This window comes from Pithys albifrons, chromosome 4, assembly GCF_047495875.1.
Source record: "Pithys albifrons albifrons isolate INPA30051 chromosome 4, PitAlb_v1, whole genome shotgun sequence".
NCBI classification, from domain to species: domain Eukaryota; kingdom Metazoa; phylum Chordata; class Aves; order Passeriformes; family Thamnophilidae; genus Pithys; species Pithys albifrons.
In genome coordinates this window covers 51,884,290-51,907,643 of record NC_092461.1, presented here as the reverse complement: position 1 = coordinate 51,907,643, position 23,354 = coordinate 51,884,290, and positions in this window count along the sequence as shown.

Below are 23,354 nucleotides of genomic sequence, written 5' to 3'. Positions count from 1 at the left end.
GGTGAGACAAGGTGTGATGACTAACACCCTGGAACAAAAGGATGCAATGTGAGGAGGTCTAGTGCCCCTCTGTGTACCATCACAGCCACTTGAAATAGATGAGTTATCTTGGTGTAACCTGCAGCTTTGGGAGACATTATACTGCTTGGAACCTCATGGCGCTACCACTAGGGGCTTTCATTCAATGCAAAGCCTTACCCCAAGAAATCCCTCTTTCTCCTTGGGGAGAAATCCCTCCTTCTCCTTTCTCCACTCCCAATCCCACCCAGCTGTGCAGCACACATAGCTCCCTGTAAGCACAGGCTGTGCACTAAGTCCAGGCAATAAGTGACTTGGTCAAAGGTACAGTATTTACAGGCTCTCAGAAGGCTCATTGGAAAAGTCTGCGTATTAATTAATGTATAATAAGACAACACAATATCTTCAAGGATTTCTTGTAGCCTCTCCTAGTGCTCTGGTTTAATATCTCTCCTTTCAGCAGTCTCCATATATTTTCTGTAGTATGGTGGAATCAGTGCCTTGGAGAATTTTTTTAATTCTAGCTGCCAGACAGCTATCAACCAATTAATCTACAAGTATGCACATTTGGGGATGGTATTCTCCAGTGACTCAGCAATGTAACAGATGGAAAAATATTTCATATTTATTTCCATTCCTTTTCTATATTGGAAATAAATCCAGACTTTTTTTTTTTTTGACAGTCAGACAACATCTGCTGAGAACACTGTCAGCTGAATTACAACCTCTCTGGCAGGTAGTTGGGTAGACAACATGAATTACTTTCAGCTGTTCTGTATGTGGTTAAATGTCTTTCTCCACTACTTTATTTTCATTATAATTGCTGGATTTATGGATGCTGACTAGCTTTACATTGTGTCTCTGAGAATTTAACTTTAGTCATATAAAGATTTGATGCATTGAGATTCTGTGCATTAAGTTGTGATATCAGTGGATTTATTCAGACTCACTCCTTAGCCAAGACCAATTAAAGGAAGGGATATTTTGGAGGGAACAGGCCAGGGGCTTGGAGGAGATGCACTTCACTGCCATGGAAGGAACGCAAGTGTGGGAGTGACTAGGAGGATTTAGTCCCAGGAGCTGGTGTAATCCAGACATATCACAGTCTGAGATATCTGAGCTGGGCGAGAAGCTGCCAAGTGCTCTCTCTCCTGGTGCAAGCAGCATATTAGACTTCTGGCAGTTTCCAAACAACATTTTTCCTGGGGAAGCAGGTGTGGAAACTGTGGCCTTCCATGGTGAGACGATGAGGAGCCTGAGCATTGGAGGAAGCCTGGTCTGGAAGAGGGATTTGATATTTTTCTGTAAACATAGAAGCTCCCTGAGGAGCAGCATTAGCAGTTTCATCTATGCTTGTTGTCTTGTGTCTCATTTTCCTTAGCTCAGTGCAGTAACTATTCCTACCTGCCTGAACACTAACCACACTGCCAGTCTACCCTGCAGTGTCACAGTACATTCTGCCTCTGATCCTATTCCCTCTTCACAGTACTCTAAGCTCTTTTTTTTTTTTTTTTTTTCTGTTAAGCAAGACACTGTGTGTGATGATCAGAGACACATACATGTTAATTTTCTAGAGAACATATGGCTGTGGACTGATCAGCTGCTGCCAAACAGATTGAACAACAGCTGAGTTCTTGTGTTTCCATCACACATTTCAGATTTTCAGCAAATATGTGTGAGCGTCCTCTAAGCAGTCTACTGTCTGCCAAATGCAATTAGGGGAAACTGATGGACAGATAGGACAGACAGGCTAAGTACAGTTGTGGAAAACTAGGTTAAGAATCATAGTAAACAACTGAGTAATGAGGGAAATATTTGCAAAATGTTAGTTTAATTGCTTGGCTTCTGTGCTATCCTTTAACTGACTTTATTCTATGTTGTCTTTGGGACAGGAATTAGATGTTCACTGTTTATTTGGTACTTAAAATGCTTTGATCACAGCAAATGTATGAAGTCATAGCAGTTACATCCCCTCAACCATATGTATATTTGTGTGTATTTATACATATGTGCAGAAGGTTATCCAAACCCAAGGGTGATAACTGCTGCTAGTTATTAAAACTTGAAGTTTTTTAAAAATTCAAAGTTTTTTAAGCAGGATTGCTCTATCAAACTGGATAAAAGTAGAGTGTACAAGCAGATAATGTGGAAATCACAGGCTTAAGTGATGGGTTTTGTCACGTGAAAGGGAGGAGGGAGACAGAAATACAAAGATTTCTAGTCTTAACTGTATTAATTAAAAGTTATTAGCTGTAAGCACTCCCAGACAATCAGATCCTTATGTACCTCAACACTGTCTGCCAACTACCAGACAGCCCACAGGTTGGAGGGGGTTCTGACCACGCTTCAGCCAGGGAGAAATATTAGCAATAAGCGCCTTCAGAAAAATTAGAGACTTATGAACCCAGCACTGCCTGCCGAACTGGGACAGAACACAGGCTGGAAGGTATTCTAACCACTGATATGAGGACCACACTTAAGCCAGGGAGAAAATTATTAGCAATAAGTGCTTCTAGACAATCAGAGCCTTATGTTCCCCAACACTGTCTGTCTTTTAACTGACAGCCCAGAGGTTTTCTGACTTCTAATATGAAGCCACACTTAAGGTAAAAAAGAACTTTTCTCACAACAGTTCCCGAAATAACACGTATTAATACAAATATGTGACAGTTATTGTGGGTTCTGCTTTGCCAGTGGTAACGTTCAGCTGCAAGATTGTATTTAATTGATAATAAAAGACCCCAAAAGAAACCAGCACAAACACATTCTACAAACACAGTAAACTCAAGTTACAATACAGCAATGTCTCCCATTTTCACAACAGACAGAAAGTAGCAACAAAGAACTACTAACTAAAACACAGCCACCTAAAACACTCATCCAGACACTCTATCAATAACATAGGACAATGAAATATCTTGCACACCACTCTCACTCTGACACAAAACAAAAGGGAAGAGCAGAACTGCTTCTTATCAACATACATGTTGAAAAAGGAACTGCACCTTGAAAGTGAAGCAAGTTACTGTAGTTGCAAAACAGAGCTGGTCTTATAAAGTAAGAATAGCAAAAAACAATAACCAATATAAAGTAGCAAAGTGTGAAGCAAGTTACTGTTATCAGTATTAAGGTAGCAAAACACATTTAGTAAAAGAAATGCTTATAAAGTAAGAATCAAAGTAAGAAAGGAAGAAAGTAAAGTTAAGAAAACCAAGTTAGAAAAAATAGAAAGCACATGGTCTCACCCTCTTACATTGTACCAGGAGGAGGAGAAGGCAGGGCAAGTTGCAGCAGTTACCCTCACAGAGGCTGGCATTATTCCCTCTCCTCTCCTCTCCTCTCCTCTCCTCTCCTCTCCTCTCCTCTCCTCTCCTCTCCTCTCCTCTCCTCTCCTCTCCTCTCCTCTCCTCTCCTCTCCTCTCCTCTCCTCTCCTCTCCTCTCCTCTCCTCTCCTCTCCTCTCCTCTCCTCTCCTCTCCTCTCCTCTCCTCTCCTCTCCTCTCCTCTCCTCTCCTCTCCTCTCCTCTCCTCTCCTCTCCTCTCCTCTCCTCTCCTCTCCTCTCCTCTCCTCTCCTCTCCTCTCCTCTCCTCTCCTCTCCTCTCCTCTCCTCTCTCCTCCCCCTCCCCCTCCCCCTCCCCCTCCCCCTCCCCTCCCTGAGTTTAAACTCCAAACACTTTTTATACCCTTTTTTCCCTTCATGTGGTTTTGTGACCAATAGTCAATCTATTGGGGGGATGATGGTGATGCAGATGCCCAAGGGGAGGTGGCACCTTTGAGCAGTCATAGAAGATATCGCAAAGGGGGGCCATGTCATTCCTTAAACAACACCCCACCTTATGTTAATCTTATCAGTTTGAAAGCTTTTGTCCTTGGCCAGGAGCATCCCTCCTGGGGCTGAGGCAAATTCCTCAACCCATCAGGCCTTATCAGGGGCCGTCACACCACAGGTTTAAACAAAGAAATATGCTGATGCCCTTGTGCCTGTCTGTAGGCACTAGTCTACATGCCTGGCAAGTGACAGACTGCATGTGGCAATGGCATCATGAGTGGTTGAGCTTCAGATGAGGCTTGATGAGTGCCCCTGTCTGTTCATGTACCATGGAACAAGCAGAAAATGGCATGGCATACTGGTGGTTTATTTAGTGGTGTGAAAGTAAGGCACTTGCATTTGCCAGGAGCTGAGCCTGCTAATGAGATGACTCATAGGTCAGCGGCTCTGGATGTCCTGCCTCATGCTCTACCTGTGAGCTCTTGCCAGAGCTTTGAGGAACTTTATGTTCTGCATTGCACACTTGCATTAAAATAAAAACCTAGGCCCAATAGTACTGAAGCTGGTGGCACAGTCATAGCATGAAGGACCAGACACCTCTGTAAACATTCAAGGCCACCATCATGAAATGATTCACAGAATATTCTGACTTGGAAGGGACCCACAAGGACCATTGAGTCCAGCTCTTTGGTGATTGGCCCTTATGGGGATCGAACTGTAACCTTGGCATTATTAGCACTGTGCTTGATTCATGCTATTTCCCAGTGGTTTAAATTAGCCCCCACATTTCAAAAGAACCACAGAAAATACCAGTTTTATTCATTAAAGTGGGATGTCTGTTTAGTCCCTCTCCTTGTCCAAAAATGAATTTCTAGTTCCTAAAGAGAAATTTCTTCAATTCCAGGAGGAAACTGCAAATAAATACTTAAATGTGCACTGCCATTGGGTACCCAACTAAACTCCTACACATTTAAGCCTTCTTAAAAGTGGGCTAAAATATTCTCCTGGAAGCCCTCACTTTATTCTCTCTCTTTTTTTCCTTTTTCTTTTCTTTTTCTTTTTTTTTTTAATCAGAGGATGGCTTGAGTTTTAATACTGTCTTATGAACCACATTGCAGTCCGATGCCAAAAACCCAGCAAATTTCTTCCTTTAATGAATTTGTTTTGAGCTTTAGTAATTAGCAAGGTGCTACTTATGTGGAAGGTATTTCAGAAAGGAAGAATTTTTGGTCTTAGATTTTATTCTAATTCAGTCATGCTTACAGTTCTTCACAGATACTTCTTTTTGCTGTTGTTTTATTAGGTTATGGAGGTTGTAAGACAAACAGTGGTGTTCCTTTTAACCAGGAAACACAGCACAGTTTAAATTTTGTAAAACAAGGAAGACTGATCAAGTTCAGAAATTTTCATGGTTACCTAACACCTGCTGTAATGATCTGTGGGCGAATCACTTGATTCAAAGTCACCTGGGGCAAAATTTTCCTTCAGAGCTAACCCACATATCTTAGATCGAAAGACCACCTTTTGTCTGCAATAAATTCACATTTTTTTGTCTGAAACATTTAGGTAAGAGTGAACTACCCCCAAGATAATGAAAGCGGAAAAAATAATCTTCATGACACCTTTGTCAGTCTTATCATGGTGGGCAGGCATGAAGTCCCAGACCTGTTACAGGGACAATAAAGTGGCTGCTTAATGGACTCAGTTCCATGTACACTATGTCTACAAGTGCACAATTGTAGTATGAATTATACATTTTCCATCTCTAGTGAAAAGATGGAAAATAAAATAATTTCATGTAAAAGTCCAGTTAAAAGGCTGTTCCACTTCCTCTGAAAACAAGGAGGGGAAAACTATTAGGAGCCAGGAGTATTTGGTAGCTGGAAAGAATGGTGATGCAGTTAATGAAAGAACCCTACAAGGCTGAAAGAGAAAAACATGCATGGAAAAGCTGCAGAGCATGAAATGCAAACTCCATCAGTCATGTAGTCTCTTTAAACCAGTGTCTTGCCTTCCACAGGAAATCAGTAGAGCTGGAGGATGTAGCGCTACCTAGATAGTGTCAACAAAGGAGCAGTGAAAAATAGTGTGCATCAAGGGGTGACTTGTATAGGTTTTGTAGCTAGGGTCTAGGGAGTTGTTGCAGCAAAGTATGTTCTTTTAATTACCCTTCTCACATCCCTTAGATAAAAACAATGCAGAGGAGTAATCTCAAGAGGAATGTAGTTCTCTCTAACTGTGAAAGATATTAAACAAAAAATTATTCTGCCCATTGAGATGTAAAAGCTCTTTTCACTGTAAAGTTTGCATACTATCTCCTGTTTCTGCACTTCTGTGAAGAAAGTAAAGGCAAACAAGGTTGGGAATCCTATAGAAAAGGAATTCTTTTTGTCCGTGGATCTTTCTGACCAAGGGAAGCTTTCTGGTCCAGAAAAAATGTGAAATATTCCCTTCATGGGACATGACCTTCATTGTGCCTTTCCCAAACCATTGGCAAGAAGATAAAAATTCTGTCATTTCAGAATGTGGCTGCAATACAGTGATTTTGCTAGAATGTAACAAAAATAAAAACACTCTGAGGATGATGTGTCTGCACTCTGTAGACAGTTATCTTTTTCTTTCTTATCCTTCCTGTATTGCTATGAAGTGTAAGAAATTTAGTCTGTGAGTGAGGGTACCACATACAAGTTAGGTGTGAGGCAATGCAAAGCAAAGGTTTCATTGAAGTCTGTAGCAAAGAACAACAGGCATTACCAATATGAGATTTCTCAAGTAAGATGCTAAAATGTAAACAGAAACCAGTTTCATTTACATTCTTCCAAACACAGCACATTGTATGTAATGTAAATTAGTAATGCTGTAATTTGGAGCAAAAGCCCAGTAAGAAGAGTGGTTGAGCATGGGTTAGGTGGGAGCCGATAAAGCACTGAGGATCTTAAAGGTGTTTCTTTTGTCTTGTTGGTGGCAGTCTGGGGAGTGAGGCTATCAACATGACATTTCTCATCTGTACTTCAGGTTTGTTATATTGTTATTCTGTTTTATTTGATCTTGCAACAAATTAATGCATCCTGTGAGTGGTACAGTCTGAGGTCTTTCCTGTTACTGCTTGACTAGCTTAAATTGCCGCTGACCTGTCTTGTACTTCTGTAAGCAATTATGGCAGTACAAAGCAGATGTAAAGCTCTGAATCTCCACACCTCCTTGAATGAGAGTGAGTTGAACTCAAGGTGTATAAGAAAGATCCCCTCTGTAGACTTCAGCTGACTTTGCAGTTCCGCTGGAGGAAGAAATGGGATACGTGCTGCCTGACTGACAGTGTAGAAATAAACTTGCCCTTGCCAACACTTGTTCATGAGCCAGCCTATCTACATGTGAACCATCCCTTAGAAATTGCTGACATCTTTTATTTGTTCAGAGCAATGTGTTTGAAGGACTGAGCCAGCCCTAGGTGTTAGCCATGTAGCACGGGACAAGTTATGTCATGAGAAGATGTAGTTAGAGATTTCGGTGGCATGAACAGTGAGAGACTCAACTCAAAAGACATACCCGAGGGTTTCTGGAGGAATTTTTAACAGAAAGCCTGATCTTGCATGCTTGCATTGCCCAGCTCCCTCTGTCACGGAGATGGGGCAAGCAGCGAAGAGGAGAAATAGGGTGAGAGCAAACTTCCAAACTGATCCACAGCTGAATGGGGCTGCCATTCTGGTTGCTGTAGTAATTTCTCCCCAAAAATTTAAGAGACAAGGCTGTCGTATGTGCTTCTTGCTTCATTTGGGAGACCATGGCAGGCATGTGAAAAGGCAGAGGCAGATCCAGAAGGTCCTTTGAAAACCATCTGACGGTGACTGCTCCCCTATGGGACTGGTAACAGCACCATGCTCAACATGCATGACATGGCTGGTGTGGGTCTGTAAGAGCCAAGGTCTGTAGGGCCCATGGTCTCTGAAGTCCCTGAACTGCCTGAAGTGTGGGGTCACAAATGTCTGAGCTAAGGACCTATACAAATTGAGCTCCTTGAATTAAGCAAAGAAGCTTTAAATTGCAGAGAATTCAAATTGGAGAATGTTGTCTGCCTGAAGTTTCAGAAAGACATACCTATTAAAGTGGTTTTAATACTTTACATTTTGAAACAATCATCATATGTCTTTCAAAATCCTGTTTCTGTGCCCAAGCTACTACTTCTAGGCTCTTTGGGAGTAAGACTGTTGCAAATGTTTAAAAGTCAGTATGTGTACATTAGAATTAGAAAGACATGAAATGTGGAGATGCTTAGAATTTCCCTTTCCCTTCCATCTTAATGTTCAGGTATTGTTTAATTATCATTATTTTTCCTCAATGATTTATTGTGCCTAACCACAGAGAATCAGGCTTCAGTCAAAAGGGTTTTTTGGAGACTGTATTTGTGTTCTGTTTTTTTTTTTTTTTTTCCCCACCACAGCTTGAGATCTCCTTCTGTTAGAAGCTGGTGTAAGACTCCTTTCCTGACCTTTTGGTGCATTGTTTTGAAAGGAATTACCATGCTGCAAATTCAATAACCTGCCTTGAGGATCAGTTATTGAGAAATCTTAGGTCATAACAGAGCAAAACCTTGTTAAACTTAATATCCTCAGTGACAAAATGGGAAGGGTAAGAGGAACTCTAAAATATTCAGAGGTTTGGGTTTTAATCAACTTTTAAAATTTTGATCTAATTGGAAGTGTGAGTTTCAGGTGGTTATCCTGTTTTCTGTCACACAGAAAGTTTGTTCATAAGGTGTAAATCCACTGCGTGCCAAGATTCAGGTTAGAAAATGTTTTTATGGCTATCTCATAAACTCTGAAAATAGGGGTTTATAATGGAAATGCTGACTGACTCTTTAACAAGACTGGCGAATGCTGCTGTAATGTACTGTGTAATTTATAGAAGTCACCTGTCAAGCCATCTGGGCAGAAAGTTTCCCAACTTCTAAAATGTTGGTAACTTGATTAGCCTTATGAGCTTCATTTTACAATGATGCCAAATGCAGCCTATGCCAACCCATTGTATTCTTGGGCCATTGTTTCATATTTATCTAAGAAAGTAAAAAAGAGCCTTTTTAATTACCTCAGTATGAGTAGTGGTGGAGGCTAGAAGGGTAATGCTGGTGCTTTGATTTATTGTTTATAGGTGTCATATGGAGTGAGTCCTGAGGTAAAATAAAAGTTTCTGGTGTTACTATTCAGCTAGGGAAAGTGTTGGGGTTTTTAAAAGGGACTTGGGGCCTTTAAAAATTGGTTGCACTATATTAGTCCATTGGGCCTTCCACAGACTGGAGAAAGGAGGATGATGGATGGTAGTGGGGGGTCATTTATAGGCATCAGGTAGAAAAGCTCTAATCGTGAGTTTATGGGAATAACAATGTCTCTTGCAATAGTAAACACTTTAATTTTCCTTAAAAGCCAGTGAGCAATGAGAAGCAACTTTAGTTCATCACTGTTTTGTTATTCTTTTTCTTGAAGTGTTTTTTCTCATCTATAATCATTTTCCCAGGTTCTTTATTCAGTTTCATAGTACTTTGAATGAAGAGGTGTTTGTCAGCAGGACTTTCGACTCAGCATTTGGAATTCTTCATATGATTTAGCATGGAGAATTGTGGCTGCTTTGCTATAAGAGACATGCATTTTTGCAGATGATGAGATGAAGCTAAAGCACTGATCATTAAAGATATTTTGCATGGGAATTATAGCAATATTCGCCTTCTCCCTGCACTGCAATTGTAATACTTAATATTTTGCACTCCTGTTGAAGTGTCTATGAATGTAACTTGACATTTTCACCCCAACTGTTGCAAGGTGTTGCTCAATACTCTTAAACAGATGCTAAAATCTAGTGAACATCCAGCTAGCAGTAGTCTTCAGACAGCCTGACAGACAAGCTCTGGCCTTGTAGTAGAGCCAGATGTTTCTGGGCAGCCAGTCGGAGACTGTAGAGCTGACTCCTATGGGAATAATGAGCATCCCAAACCTCAGTGCTTTCCACAGCATATGTAAGAGGCATGTTGCCCAGCTTTGTCCTCCCTGAATACATCTAGGGCAGATGAAACATTTATGAAAAATAAATCTGAATGAGAATTCCAGGGAAAGGAAAACACCATAGCCACAGTCAGGTCTCCACCCTCAGGAAGCAGGTGAAGAACCAAGTGAAACATCCAAAACAGATAACAATCCCATTGCTTAATATGATGCTGGCAAGTGCTCAAGATTTCTGGTGATAGGGGTGCAATGAGATTATACATATATTGGCACGGACTTATATTGCCTTGTACCTCATCTTCATTTTAATGTTTAGGTTTTTATCTATCCTTCAGAACTTCAGACATTCTATCAAGATAATCACAGCATTGGTTTGTCTGCTGCTTGGAAGTACTTGAGAATTTGGGTTTCATATTGGACACACAGCTGAGGATTAGCTTTCAGTCCAACGCAATGAAAAAGGAAGTTGGTGCATATTAAGTCAATACAGGGAGAAGCTTTCTCCTCTCCACATATTATACATAGGGCTGAAAAACTGCACTGTTGTACTGGAATGCAAAGTGAAGAGATGGGCCATTAACATGTGAAGATGTAAAAAGCTTAACCTAAATGCTTGTCTGACTATTTAATAATTTAGATATTTCATTCAGTGGAAATGCATAACATTAGGGATTCTAACCTTAAGAACAAAGGTAGAGCAAAACCCTGGTAGCAGTTTAGCATTGAACAGATACAGAATAGAAATTAAACAAGTATTTAAGTGATGCTAGAAAAGTAATTGAACTACCAAGGGAAACACTGAGTTCTAAATTTCCTCATAACTTTGTACTAAGATTCATTGGAGAACACATACTAAGCAAAAAAAATTGTGGGGTTCAGTACAAAGGTAAGTGAATGGAATTATGGTCAGTACTTCTGGTCTGTAGGAGTAGGAGTAGAAAGAAAGAATGGTTTAAAAGGGAGACAAAGGACAATCAGCAGTTGATGGTGATCCTATTTTTTCCCTCTTCTTAGCTCTATCTTTTTAAGGATGGCGAGAGACTATGTACCATTACATAACCACATGAGTGAAAAGAATTTTCCTCAAAAGTACTCAGGACACTAAGCAGATGACAGGAACCTAATCCAATCCAAAGAAGGAAGAAATGAAATCATTCAGTCGGTTACATTCACTGGGGAAACACTCTGATTCTCTCAGATCTAATGGAAAAAGAAAATAAATCTTTACTGAAACTTCCACGTATGTGTAATTTTATTACAGCAGAGCAGTCAGCTGTCTCTTGTTTTCTTAAAATGATATTATTTTAAAATTTCCTTTTTTTGGGGGGGGGGAGGTTTATTACCTTTTAAAGCTTTCTTAGCAGTTTCCTTTCATTGCTCATGTTGATTGAACTGATACAGACACAGAAATGCTGTAGTTTGTAACTATGTAAGATCAGATGACTTACAAACTTTGTCTACTTGCTTTGCTGCCGTGTTTTTCCATGGCAGTCAGCAGAAACCATGGTTGAGCACTTGCAACTGCCCCAAAGAAAGAGCAGAGCATGCACTTCACCAAAGCTTTATCAACATAATACCATGGAAAACCGTTGGAAGGAGGAAAAGAGTGGGGCAGAGCTAATTCAGTCTGTAACTGCATGACAGTCATATCCTTCACACTCTTGCCCATTTTGGGCCTGCAGTAAGTCTAGGATAGTAGGGGACCACCTTTGGAAATGTATCTTTCCCTCCCCTTCCTTCTAAAGTATGACCTCCCTCATATTGCCTCAGAAGATGCATTTTTCATTCCTAGTCAAAGCAGATTCCACAATACCTCAAGTGCTCACCTTTAAGCTCCTAGAGAAATTATGGACAAACATGTATTTGCTGAGCCATATTAGATGTCTTTTATCCTCACTGCTCTCCCCAGGGGCAGATGCTGCAACTGATGAGCTATCTGGAGATGCAAAGCAGAATATGCAGTAAGGGTGAGGTTACAGCTAATAGTTTGCCCTCTGAAAACAAATTCCTCCTTAAAATTAAGACTTGTTTAATTTGCACCATTCAGTTAATGGCAAGGCACAACTTTAAACTCAGTTAACTTTCCAGGGCATGCATAGGTACTGTCAGGGCACAGGTATGGCAGGTCAGGATGTCATAGCCAGGCCCCATCCTACAATCCCATCCAGGAGCAGCGCAGCCCCAGGTGCTGGGGGATTGGACAAGGGGGCATGGGCTTAAGCTCTGCCAGGGAAAATTTAAGTTGGATATCAGAAAAAAATTCTTTCCAGAGAGAGTAATCAGGCATTGGAATGGGCTGCCCAGAGAGGTGGTGGATTCCCCATCCCTGGAGATTTTTAAACGCAGATTGGACGTGGCACTGAGTGCCATGATCTAGTAAATGGACTAGAGTTGGACCAAGGGTTGGACTCGATGATCTTGGAGGTCTTTTCCAACCCAGTCGATTCTATGATTCTATGATTTTATGATTCTATTGTCTGGGAAGGTCCCAGGAGACTCTGTTGTGGCCCTCAGGGCCCTGGAAGCTGCTGCACATTCACAGAGGCTTTCTGTGCATAGATGTGTGCCTGTGCACAGAGGTGCCCTGACCACATTACACCTTTGCTTAGCTGCAGTGTGCAGCTTCCATCACCTCCTTATCTGCTCACTGCATGCCCAGCTTCCTTCTGCCAATGGATGTCCCTGCCAGAAGCACAGATCCCTCCAGGTCACAAACCCTGGCAGTGACACCCATACCAATCTGTTTCAACATAACAAAGAGTGGGTTTCAGAAAGGTGATCCTTGACAGAAATCCCTGAATTGGAATTGTTGTGAGTTTGGATTTGCCTTCCAAATCTCAGTCCTTCAGCTCCCAGATGTGCCAATTTCCAAATCCTGGTGCCAAGTTTTCCTTCTTTTTCTGTGTATCTGATAACAAAACAGGATGAAAAATATTTTTTACAGAAAGACATTGAAAAAATGCAAGTCAGTGGCTATTATTTTCAGCTTTGAATGAGCAGAAAATAGAGGACTGAATTTTGCCTGTAAAGAAATTGGGAAATAACATAGCAGGAAACAACCGTCTCTCTGACCCCTGAAGTTGGGAGCAATAGAAACATGTTTGTGTTTGTAGCCATATTCTAGTAAAGTAGCATACCAACTGAGCACATGTAAGTAGAAAGCAGAATATTTTATCTTCAAATTTTCACACTACTACAGAGAAAACAAACTTTAAAAATGCACAGATTATAATTTCAAGAGTGTTTTACTTAGAGTGTAGTGGCTTTTTATATTTTAAATTAATTAAAAGCAAAGGAGGTGCATCTAGTAACAATTACTAAGCAGTTTTTGCAAAATATGTTTTTTACCGTGCAGAACTTTTCTTCCTGTTCCTCACTGAGGAGAACTGAGATTTATTTATTGTGCTGGATGAAAATATTGAACTAATAGCAGGCAATTTTGTATGACTTCATATTATCATAAATGAATTAATTTTCAAATCAGATTCAATCAAAACTTAGTTTATAATAATGAAATCCAGATTTACATGCCTCTAGAGATATGTTCTACCAAAAATCACAGACTTCAGGAATTAATTAAAGTATATTCTGTATATAATATGTGATTTTAAAATTTCCCTTCTCTACCATATAATCAGTGGTCAGAGAAGGTGTGGAGTTTGGGTGGAACTGGCTGAATAATATTATTAAAAAAAAAAAGAAAGGACTGCATTGTAGGTTTTGGCTCAGTCCTGCAGAAAGGCTGTTGTGTAAACTACATTGCATCCCAGGAGTAACCCTGGGAACATGGCACTCAAAGTATCTCAGAAAAATGTGACTCAGTGTACTTCTACACTGCACAGCTGGTTGATAGTCACCTACTGTGACCTTTCTCAAATGTGCCAGAGCACACATGCAGTCTGTGTTTACAGGGATGTGTCATATGGTCCTTGGTGCTAACACACTTCAAATCACTTCCCAGGCAGCAAATGATGTGTTTTTGCTCTGCCATGATCTCCCCTTCCCATTGGCATCTTGGGCTCAATCTGCACCTTTAAATCCACTTTTACTGTTGTGTGCCTTTGGGAAACAGGGAATGCCCTACACTTCACTGCCCTGAGAAAGTCGGGGAGATGTCACAATGGCCTTCAAGATACACTGCACAGTGATCAATAGGCAGGCAGAGCCACATGGTGAGCAGAGGTATGGGAGTGGGATGGCTGGAGAACAGCCTTGCATCCCAGCAGTGAGAGGAGGGGTGTAACTGCCCATGAGAGCTGCCTTTGGGTGGTTTCTTCACGTAGGTGTCATTTAGCCTTGGTTCTCTAATCTGATATACCTAGAAGGTGTTTCATTCCCTCCTAAAACATGTGTCTAATGCCAATGAGATAAATTTCCATCTGGACATGGTCTCCTCCTTCCACTCCAAGCCCAAAAAAATAGCTGGGACCAAGCAAACAACTCACTGACTTAAAATCAGAGAAGGTGGAGTCCCACTTGCTGAAACTAGTGTAGAGCCTCAGACAGGGCAGTGTGCCCAGGGACAGATGTATCCTTGCAGTTAAAAACCCGTGGTTTATTTAGTCTCCAGTTTTCTTCTTTTGGCTTGTGTGCATTAGGTTTTTTATGTTGCTGTCAAAGTAAAGTCTTCAAGAATTTTTTTTTCTTAGACAGGCTCTGCAGTTCTGTCAAGATTAAACTTATTGAGTGTTCTTATCCTCCAAGTGCTGTCAAGGGCTTCACCTGCAATTCCCATGGGATGGCTCAGGGGAGCCCAATCCACTCCTAATCCCCTTGTGATCACTGAGGGTCTCCCAAAAGAGAGGATTCCTTTGCAAAAGGAGCTTGTGTCTTGAGATGTACCTGCCTGGAGCTGGTCCAAGCCTAGCAGCACAGATGACTCCTGGCAGCTTGGAATAACCTTGCGCTTGTCTTCTGCCACTTTTCCATTACTTTAAAGTAGGACTGTCTTCAGATGCTTCAGCTGATGTGCAAATCACCAGTTTATTTTGTCCTAGAGATTAGTAAATCCGAGAATCATAGAATCATAGAATCAATTGGGTTGGAAAAGACCTCCGAGATCATCAAGTCCAACCCTTGCTCCAACTCCAGTCCATTTACCAGATCATGGCACTCAGTGCCACGTCCAATCACAGTTTAAAAACCTCCAGGGATGGGGAATCCACCACCTCTCTGGGCAGCCCATTCCAATGCCTGATTACTCTCTCTGGAAAGAATTTTTTTCTGACATCCAACTTAAATTTCCTATTGCTGAGTGCCAGGGAGAAGAGACCACCTGGCTAGCACTTCCCTTCAGGTAGTTATAGACAGTGATGAGGTCACCTCTGAGCCTCCTCCTCTCCAGGCTAAACAAGCCCAGCTCCCTCAGACTCTCCCCATAGGACTTGTGCTCCAGTCCCTTCACCAGCCTTGTTTCTCTTCTCTGGACCCACCAACAACTAGCTTTTCCTATCAGTCTACAGGCCATCTACATATTAACACCGTAAACTACAATTTTCCAGAATTGTTTTTCTCTAATTTGGAAGTGTTTATCAAACATTACAATATTTTTTGTGCCACTTTTCCCCTTTTTTTAATTAACCAGAGAATCCACAAGACAAGATGTAGAATTTCCTGTTAAGGTAATTGGAAGAAAACACTTATTTTTAGGCCTCATTAATCACTACAGTTTCAGTGCCACTGGGGATCTGTAGTTTCATCCTCCCTGGTGGCCCACACTCACAAACATACTGTATCTCCTGTGAAGAGCAGAGGTAAGTCTGTGTCTTGGCTGTCTTATTCTACACTCTACTATTACCAGAAATGCTGCTTGATGATTTTCTGTTAAAACCCTGAGTTTGTCCTGTCAATTTTCTTAACTTTGTAATGAGCATTTTAACATTTTAGCAAATTAATTCTTAATTTCCAGCAACTTATTTATTTTCTGTTTATTGATTTCCTTCCCCTTTCTAATCAACCTGTTGTTTCTCATGTTTGACTAAATGTAAATAATTGGCACATTGAAAAAAATTGGATATCTCTTATTGAATGTTATTGAGGCTGAAAAGGAGGCTGGATAAATCAAATTGGTTTTTGTAATTGTTTTCTCAGTTCTCTCCTGTGAAAATTTCTGGCAGACTTGGGAAATAATGGAGAAGGCCAGTCAAAGCATTTTTTGGGAAAAGGAATATCTCCCCATCTCCCTCAGATTTTTTCCCTGAGGTCTATTTATTTAGTGCTAAACTTTGCCAGACCACTTGATGCTTCTATTCTAACACACAAAAGCAGTTACAGTATAATAAATGATTCAGAGATACATTTTGAAGTAATTAAATGCAGAGCAGTGATGCAGAAAATTAGTCAAAATTAGTGTAAAATTATGATAACCACTGTGCTGAGTCTTGAGTACCATGGAAGATGCAATGGTAGTGGAAAAAAAGGAAAGATTATGTTTTAAGTCACAGTCTTGGAAGTCAAAAGACCAATGTTCAGTCCTAGTGTGACCTCAAGCAACTAACTTAACTTCTGTTCCTCATCTTGTAAATGGGGATAATCATTATCTGTTACAAAAAAAATGTACCAATTATTATAAATTACTTCTAGATGCTGTGATATAAAATGCAGTGACACCAGGGTCAGCAGGATTTTCTTTCTTAGAAAAGTCTAGGAAAAAATGACTATTTACATAGTTTATTTACTTTGGAAAGCATCCTTGAGGATATTTTCAATGGTAAAGTCAGATGCTGCTTAGCTTTTGGCAGAACTTCACTATCCTTGACTCTATTCACATCCTGAGCAATTCTTTTTATTCTGTGTTTTATATGAAGAACTGTTGCTCCTTCCTTCTCTCCATACCCCTTCCTGTGCTCAGGGTGTTATGATGAGCAGGATGGAGGACAAAGCTTTTGTTGTGAACCAGGGCATAAGGTACAGCCTTGGCAGAGGGTGTTTGTGGAGCAGGACTTGTGAGAAATGCCTTCCATGAATTGTCCTCTAATTGGGACACAACCTGCCTGCTCCCACTCCACACCCCTGGCATGGAACATGCCTCAATGAAGAGGGTGGGGCTGCGATAGCTCCTTGCAAGGGTGCAACAGACAGGAGGGATTAAAACCGTTTTGTGTCAAAACTGTGTTTTCAGTGTGCATGATGGTGTGCATCCAGTGCAGGCACAAGCTGAGGGGCAGAGGTTTGAATACAGTCAGGAGTCAGCTCTGGGCTGGTCTTCAGAGGAGCTCCAGGAAAGCAGTGTAGATACCCATAAGAGCAATATCGATATCTACATATACAGGTCCATACTATTTCTGGACCTTTTGTTTCTGTGAAACACAACCTCACTCTACTATGACCAGGTGTAGGGAAAAATTTGAACTTAGAAGATTTTGTGCACAAGCCAGCCCATGGAAAGAGAAACGAGGCCCCTGTATCCTTGAGCCTGCTTTAAGAAGAGCAGTAAACAATAGAAAGAATGCGGCAGCTTTTAGGAGAAGCAGGTAAACACATTGATACAAAAGGGCATAGCTTTGAGAAAAGTACCAATCCCATTGCGTGGTAAAGCAAGCACACCCTAGCCATTGACCAATGATATTCCTGTACTATTTGTGGACTCAGAAAGTATGTGATATGTGTGTGTGTAATATAAACAATAAATCAGAGCACTGATGATACTTCTATGAAGGACACATCTTTGACTCTCGCATCCATACCCTCGGGAGCTCAAAAAATATCGACATTTTTTATTTTAACCAGGTTACTCTCATGGTGCAGTCATTGTCTGCAAAGCTGGGTATTCCTGGGCTCATCCTGCTGTCTCTTACCTGGTGAACTGGCCGTGAGCTCCTGGGAGGAAGGACTGCTATTAGCTCTGTATTTGTGCAATGCCTCCTGCATTGAGGTTCTGACCCTTGCTGGTTTTTAGGTAATTATTGTAATGCAGCTGAAAATTACATGTGCCATTTCAAGCATGTTTCTGCCAAAGCTGTTGAGCCCCCAGAGTACTCCCAGAGGGTTTATATATGTGTAATTCCTAGAGCAGGAGGCCCTCAATGATACAGGTTTAGAGGCAACCTGTTGATACCTGATGGAAAAGACAGGCTAAATCATACTTCATTTGCATGCTGTTACCAAGTAAAAGTATTTCAGTAATTTTCATTAACATTATTTTAAGTTCATGAATTTAAAAACAGTTATATTGAATGTGTCCTGGATGAAAGGCAAATTCCGGTCTTGTATGCTCAGGTTAGGCTCTGGACACATCAGGAAGAGACAAGTCTGCCAATAAGTTATTGATATAGATGACTTGATACTGGGACAAAATTTTGGGGAGACCTTGTTTCTTCCAGACCTAAGAAGCAAAATCTTCTGAGATGTGGTAGCAGCCAACAACAATAGAAACAACTCTGACAGCTTGGCTTAGCTCTAGGAGTTGCAAAAGAGCAAGGTTAAGTGTTTGCTGCAGTGCCTTCAGTCTGTGTCAGTCACTGGAACAAGAGGTACATTGGAAAAACATGTAAAAAAGGGAAAAGCTGTGGTGAGAACACAGTGTTGGTGTTGCGTCACATGCAGATGACCAATTTTATATAGTCCAAGACAAACCAAGCTGATTCCTACTTTGAGCAAGGTATTTCTAAGAAAGTGGTGGTGAATTGTTGGAGAGGAACCCTTATTGAGAGAGGGACCACCTTGATTTGTCCTTTCACTACCGGTAACACTTTCTTTTCCAGTCTAAGGAAGAGTGCTTGGGAAGTGCATGAGGTAACCAGGAACCAGATGATTTTGTTTTGTTTCCCAGAGCAGAAATACCACTAGGTTGTGTAGTCACTTTTGTTATGGGGGGATTCAACTTTGCTAAGGCCACTTGGCCAGGAGATTGGGTGCAGTTTTGGACCTCTGTGTCCAACGAATCCTTTGTCTTCCATCCAAACAGCCTTCCATGTTAGCCTTATGGATGGCTCCATACTGGCACCCATGGCCCTACTTGGGCACTGAAGGCAAAATAGAGCAAGATGGAAGGGCAGGCAAGAAAGGCAAAGAGCCAGTGAAAGAGAAATGCAATGTACTGGAAGGACAATGACAATGGAAATAGGAGAAGAGACTGTAAAAGCTCAACAAGATAAAGGATTACAGTAAACAGTTTAGGTAGCATGAAGCTATTCTGATAAAGGTGGGAAGAACTTAGAAGTGAATAAAGAAAGGTTAGAAAGATCACAAGATGGAAGAAAGCAGAAGAAAGGTTAGTTAGGTTAAAGCCAGAGACAGTGAGGAAAGAAGGCATGGTGGGTCTAAGAAGAAAGAAATTCTTGAAAGGCTGACAGTGGCCAGGGAAGAGGAGAACACACAGAAAGCCCCTGAGTGACCAGAGCAGGGTGGTCATGTGGTCTGCTGATGGGAAGGGCAAGAAGGTATGGCAGTGGGAGCTGTGCACCAAAGTTATCTTCTGCAGTCCCCTTCTACTGGAAATATTTAATGCAAGTCTGATATCACTGGTCAGTGAGGGGTCTTGGGATTTAGCTCTTTAAGTCATAACATGCTGATGTAACACAGCTGTCAAATTGTGTAATTTACATTCATATAACCCTTGTTATTCCAATCTGGACTAAGAAAAGATTGCACTGTGCCAAAACCTTTCCTGCTTGAAACATGATGAAATATTACCTCACTAACACTGCATGTAGTAATTAAAGTACACAAATTAATTATCTGAGAGCTCAAAGGTTAAGCACACATGGATTACCACACTGTAGTTTGGGGGGAGGGCAATAGGCATGCATACAAAATATTCAATCTAGGGTTCCCAATGGGAACATTTTCTTCTCTCTCTCTCAAGTTTCTCTTCACCACTTCTTTGAAGCTGCATTAAGATGTGTCTGCCCAATTACAAATGCAGCACAAATGCCACATATGTTCTGTAAATTCCTGTCTAGAAATCTCTATGTCATTTTTGCTTGGACCTTTTTTACTTGCAACTGTTTCCTGACCTGTTCCCTAAGTGAAGGCACATAGGAAGAACATGCAGCATGAGATTACAAACTGCAGTGGTGCAGGAACAGCTGGGGCTTCGGGCAGCCTTTCAGCTTTGGGTCTGCAGCATCCTCAGAGCAAGAAGGCACAAGAGCTCAATGATGCACAATGTTAAGTGATGTGGTCATGGCTGCACAACCCTTTGCAGGTCTGTGTCTACCTTATTGTTATCTGCATGCAATTTTCTGTTTGTACTGTTTCTGTGTAGAGAGACCCCATTAAAGAATTTGGGGTTTCTTGTTGCAGCATGCTGGACCAAGTTGTACGGAAAATAGACTCTAAAGCATCTGCCCCAGAAGGCTTACAATTTGCATGATTTATTTGGCAGAGAGGAGTAATTTAGTTACTCCTTTCTGGTTCTTTGCTCTCTGCTACCCACTTGTGAAATGTTTATGTGAGTTCCTCTCTGCTAGCTAGTACTTCTTTCGTTGAATTATTTGGACTTTGAAAATAAATCCTTTCTTTCACTGATGGATTTCTAGTGTTTCTCACATGTTTCTCCTCAACTATTTCTCTTTGTAAGAGGATCTGAAGCATTCCCACTGGGAAATCTTTATGAATTTGTTGGAAGACAAGGTTCTGGTCCATTTTCACCTAAAATCACTGTGATTTGATTATGGCTTCAAGCCACAACTCTCACCTCTCAGCTGATCCTCCCAGCAACAACCCAGCATGAGAGTTTTTAAGGGGAAGGAAGGCTGGGCCATAGGATAGCTAAGGTAATTGAACCTCACTGCCACATACTAGGTGGGACTTAGTGTGCCAAGTGCCATATAGAAGGGAAGAGGCTGCTTCTCATACCTCTCCATCAGCCTTTTGTGAGTGATTCACCATGTGTTGCCTATACCCTTAATTACGTACGTTATTTCTAGTTGCTGAGTGCTTCTGCCTTTCTGTTATGTATAATATGCAAACATGCAGCTATAAAGTCATGTATTAATAGGGTCACCAGCATAAGCAGAACCAAGCCCCTTCATTTCACTGTGGGTTTTTTCATACCTGAAATGCTCTTTCCCCCCCTACATAACATATGTAAATGCCTTGAGCATGTTATGAGTCCAGTCTGTTTCTCTTCTCTAGTTTGCGTTATTTCCACCTCTGTAAGCATAGTCAGATAGGTCCCAAGGGCCAAACCCCATATCTCAAGTGCCACCTGGAAAGTGCTGAAGTTACCTGTTCATGAGAAGAGGATAACTCCATCATAGTATACCTTCATGTTTCCCTTCAAACCCCAGCTCAATGCCGTGATGCTTCCCTGAAGGCTGATGTCTCACCTCAAGGCAAGTTATGGACAGATAGAAGTAAGGACTTGTGAAGAATAGCTTGCCAAATGGGATGGGGAAACTAATGTGGATGGAAATGGACTTTCACTAACAGGAAGTTCAGAACAGTGGAGGTCACTGTATATGTGATTAATTTTGTTTTCTTGTATTACGATGGAGTATGTTTTCTTTGCTCCACTTTTTTGGTCTGTTTGATTTGCCATTAATTTTGAAGTCCCTGTTGTAAGCGTGAAGTAAATTGTGCCCTTCAGTGTTTGTTGAATTGGGCATTTGCAGTACCTTTCAGGTCTGAGCCTTACCATGGAGTTGAAACATGCTAAACAGTAAAATGCAGACATTGTGTCAGTTCCTCTGAGTTTTGCATTATCATGATGTCTGTGTATTTCTCTAAAACAGCCATGTGCTTCTCAACATAGGAAATTGTTTCTCAGAGGTAAGCTTCACACAGAAGGTTGCATTTGATGGATTTACTCCAGAAGTTTGGCCAAGATAAATTTTGAAAGTGAAGTCATAATTTACCGGTTAAATTTCAGGTACGAGATCCTTTTTCAAGCTTCATTGCTGTTTAAAAGTTAAGTAAAGGTTTGTGCTTATTTAATTCAGCTTTGATGATTGACTTTTGGGCTTAATACTGAGAAAAATGGGAGATTATGTCTTACTGTGATGTATATATTTAAAAAAAAACCAAAAACCTCACACACAAGATTTAGGGCTAAACCCAAAACCAACAACAAGACATGTGAGATAAGTTTGGAGAAAGATTTTTGTTCCATCACCCTGTCAGAGTGCATCATTCTATGTATGGGTTAAACTGCTTGAAGAGCCTGGAGGTCCTACAGGTTTCCTGAGAACAAGGTAAAATATATACAGAGCAATTTGCTGCTTGGAGGATTGGCACCAGGGAGCCCTTAGTATCAGGTCTTTTCTCGTGAGAGGAAGTCCAGATGAAGGGGGATGAAGTTCTGGTGTGGCAGCATGTGAGGCTTGCTTGGATGACCTTGGTACAGCTCCCTGCTGTCTTCCAGACCCCTTCAACAAGGCAGGGTGTGGGGACATGATGAGGTCACTGGAAGGCAAGTGTGGTGCATCCCTTGATGTCTGCAGCTCTCACACTACCAGCCTACCCCAGAAGCAAGGTATCAAGAGCAGTGTTGACTCTGCATTACTACCAGTTTTCCACTGTGCAGTATAGTGGTCTCCCTGCTCAGCACACTGGCTATTGTCAATCCCTTTCCAAGAGACTCAGCTCCCTTACAATATTTTTGAGATCTGTAGACCTTCACATGAAACTCAAAATGGATGGAAGAGTTGCAGTACCTAGAAGGACTCCAGGATACAAACCTTAGCTGAGTTAGGTGTCTTAACAATGCTTTTTCCTTTCTGCTGTTGTTCTTTGGCCTCTTTCCAGGGTAAAGCGTATGCAACAATAAACATCTCCATAAGTAGACTGATACATAACACTCATGGATTATCATGGGGGATACGGCTGTGTTCACTAGAAAAACTTCTCTAGTGAGTGTTTATTAAGATGGGGAGATGACCTGCATGCCTGACTCCTAATTTCCTTACGCTGCTTCAGGTAAGCCCCTGTGTGTGGGACTGCTGTGGTAGAAATGCCTGAACTCACCTTGCCCTGAGGATGGGCTGCAGTCCCCAGCAGGTCGTCCTCTTGCTTTATAGGGCTAGGAACAAGTGAAGTGCATGTTGTCTGATTACAACTACACCTCTTTCACCTATTTGAGCTAATCTTTCAAAGTGTTTCATTTTCCTGATGTCACACCTTTTGAGTACTGACTGGCTAAACAGAAAATGAAAGGGGAATATCCTCCACATAATTTATGGGAAAGTAACACAGAAGTAACAAAAGCCACTTTTTTCTTGTGGTTTTTGTAACCGTAAAATGGAACTGGACGGGAATCCTGAGTGCACTTCAATAATTCCCCATTACTAATAAGAAACAATCCAGCAACTTGTGATATTTAAGATTTCAAGAAAAGCAACAAATTACTTTGACTTCTGATCCACATCAACAAGACCACAAACCACTGATATCCTAAAAATGATGCATCCAGAAAACCTACTAGATGGTTTTATGAAGGAGTCATTGCTTTTCAAAAGAAAATGAATGTGGAAAGGACAAATTTTGGGAAATAATTACATCTGTAATGGAAAACGTACTGGCTCATTAAACTCCACTCTTAATCTTCCTCATTTATTTATCAGCTTTTGATGGAGCTGAGTCTGGGATTTATATTCGTCCAATGTCTCACAGAACTTTTGTCCAGTAAAAAAAGG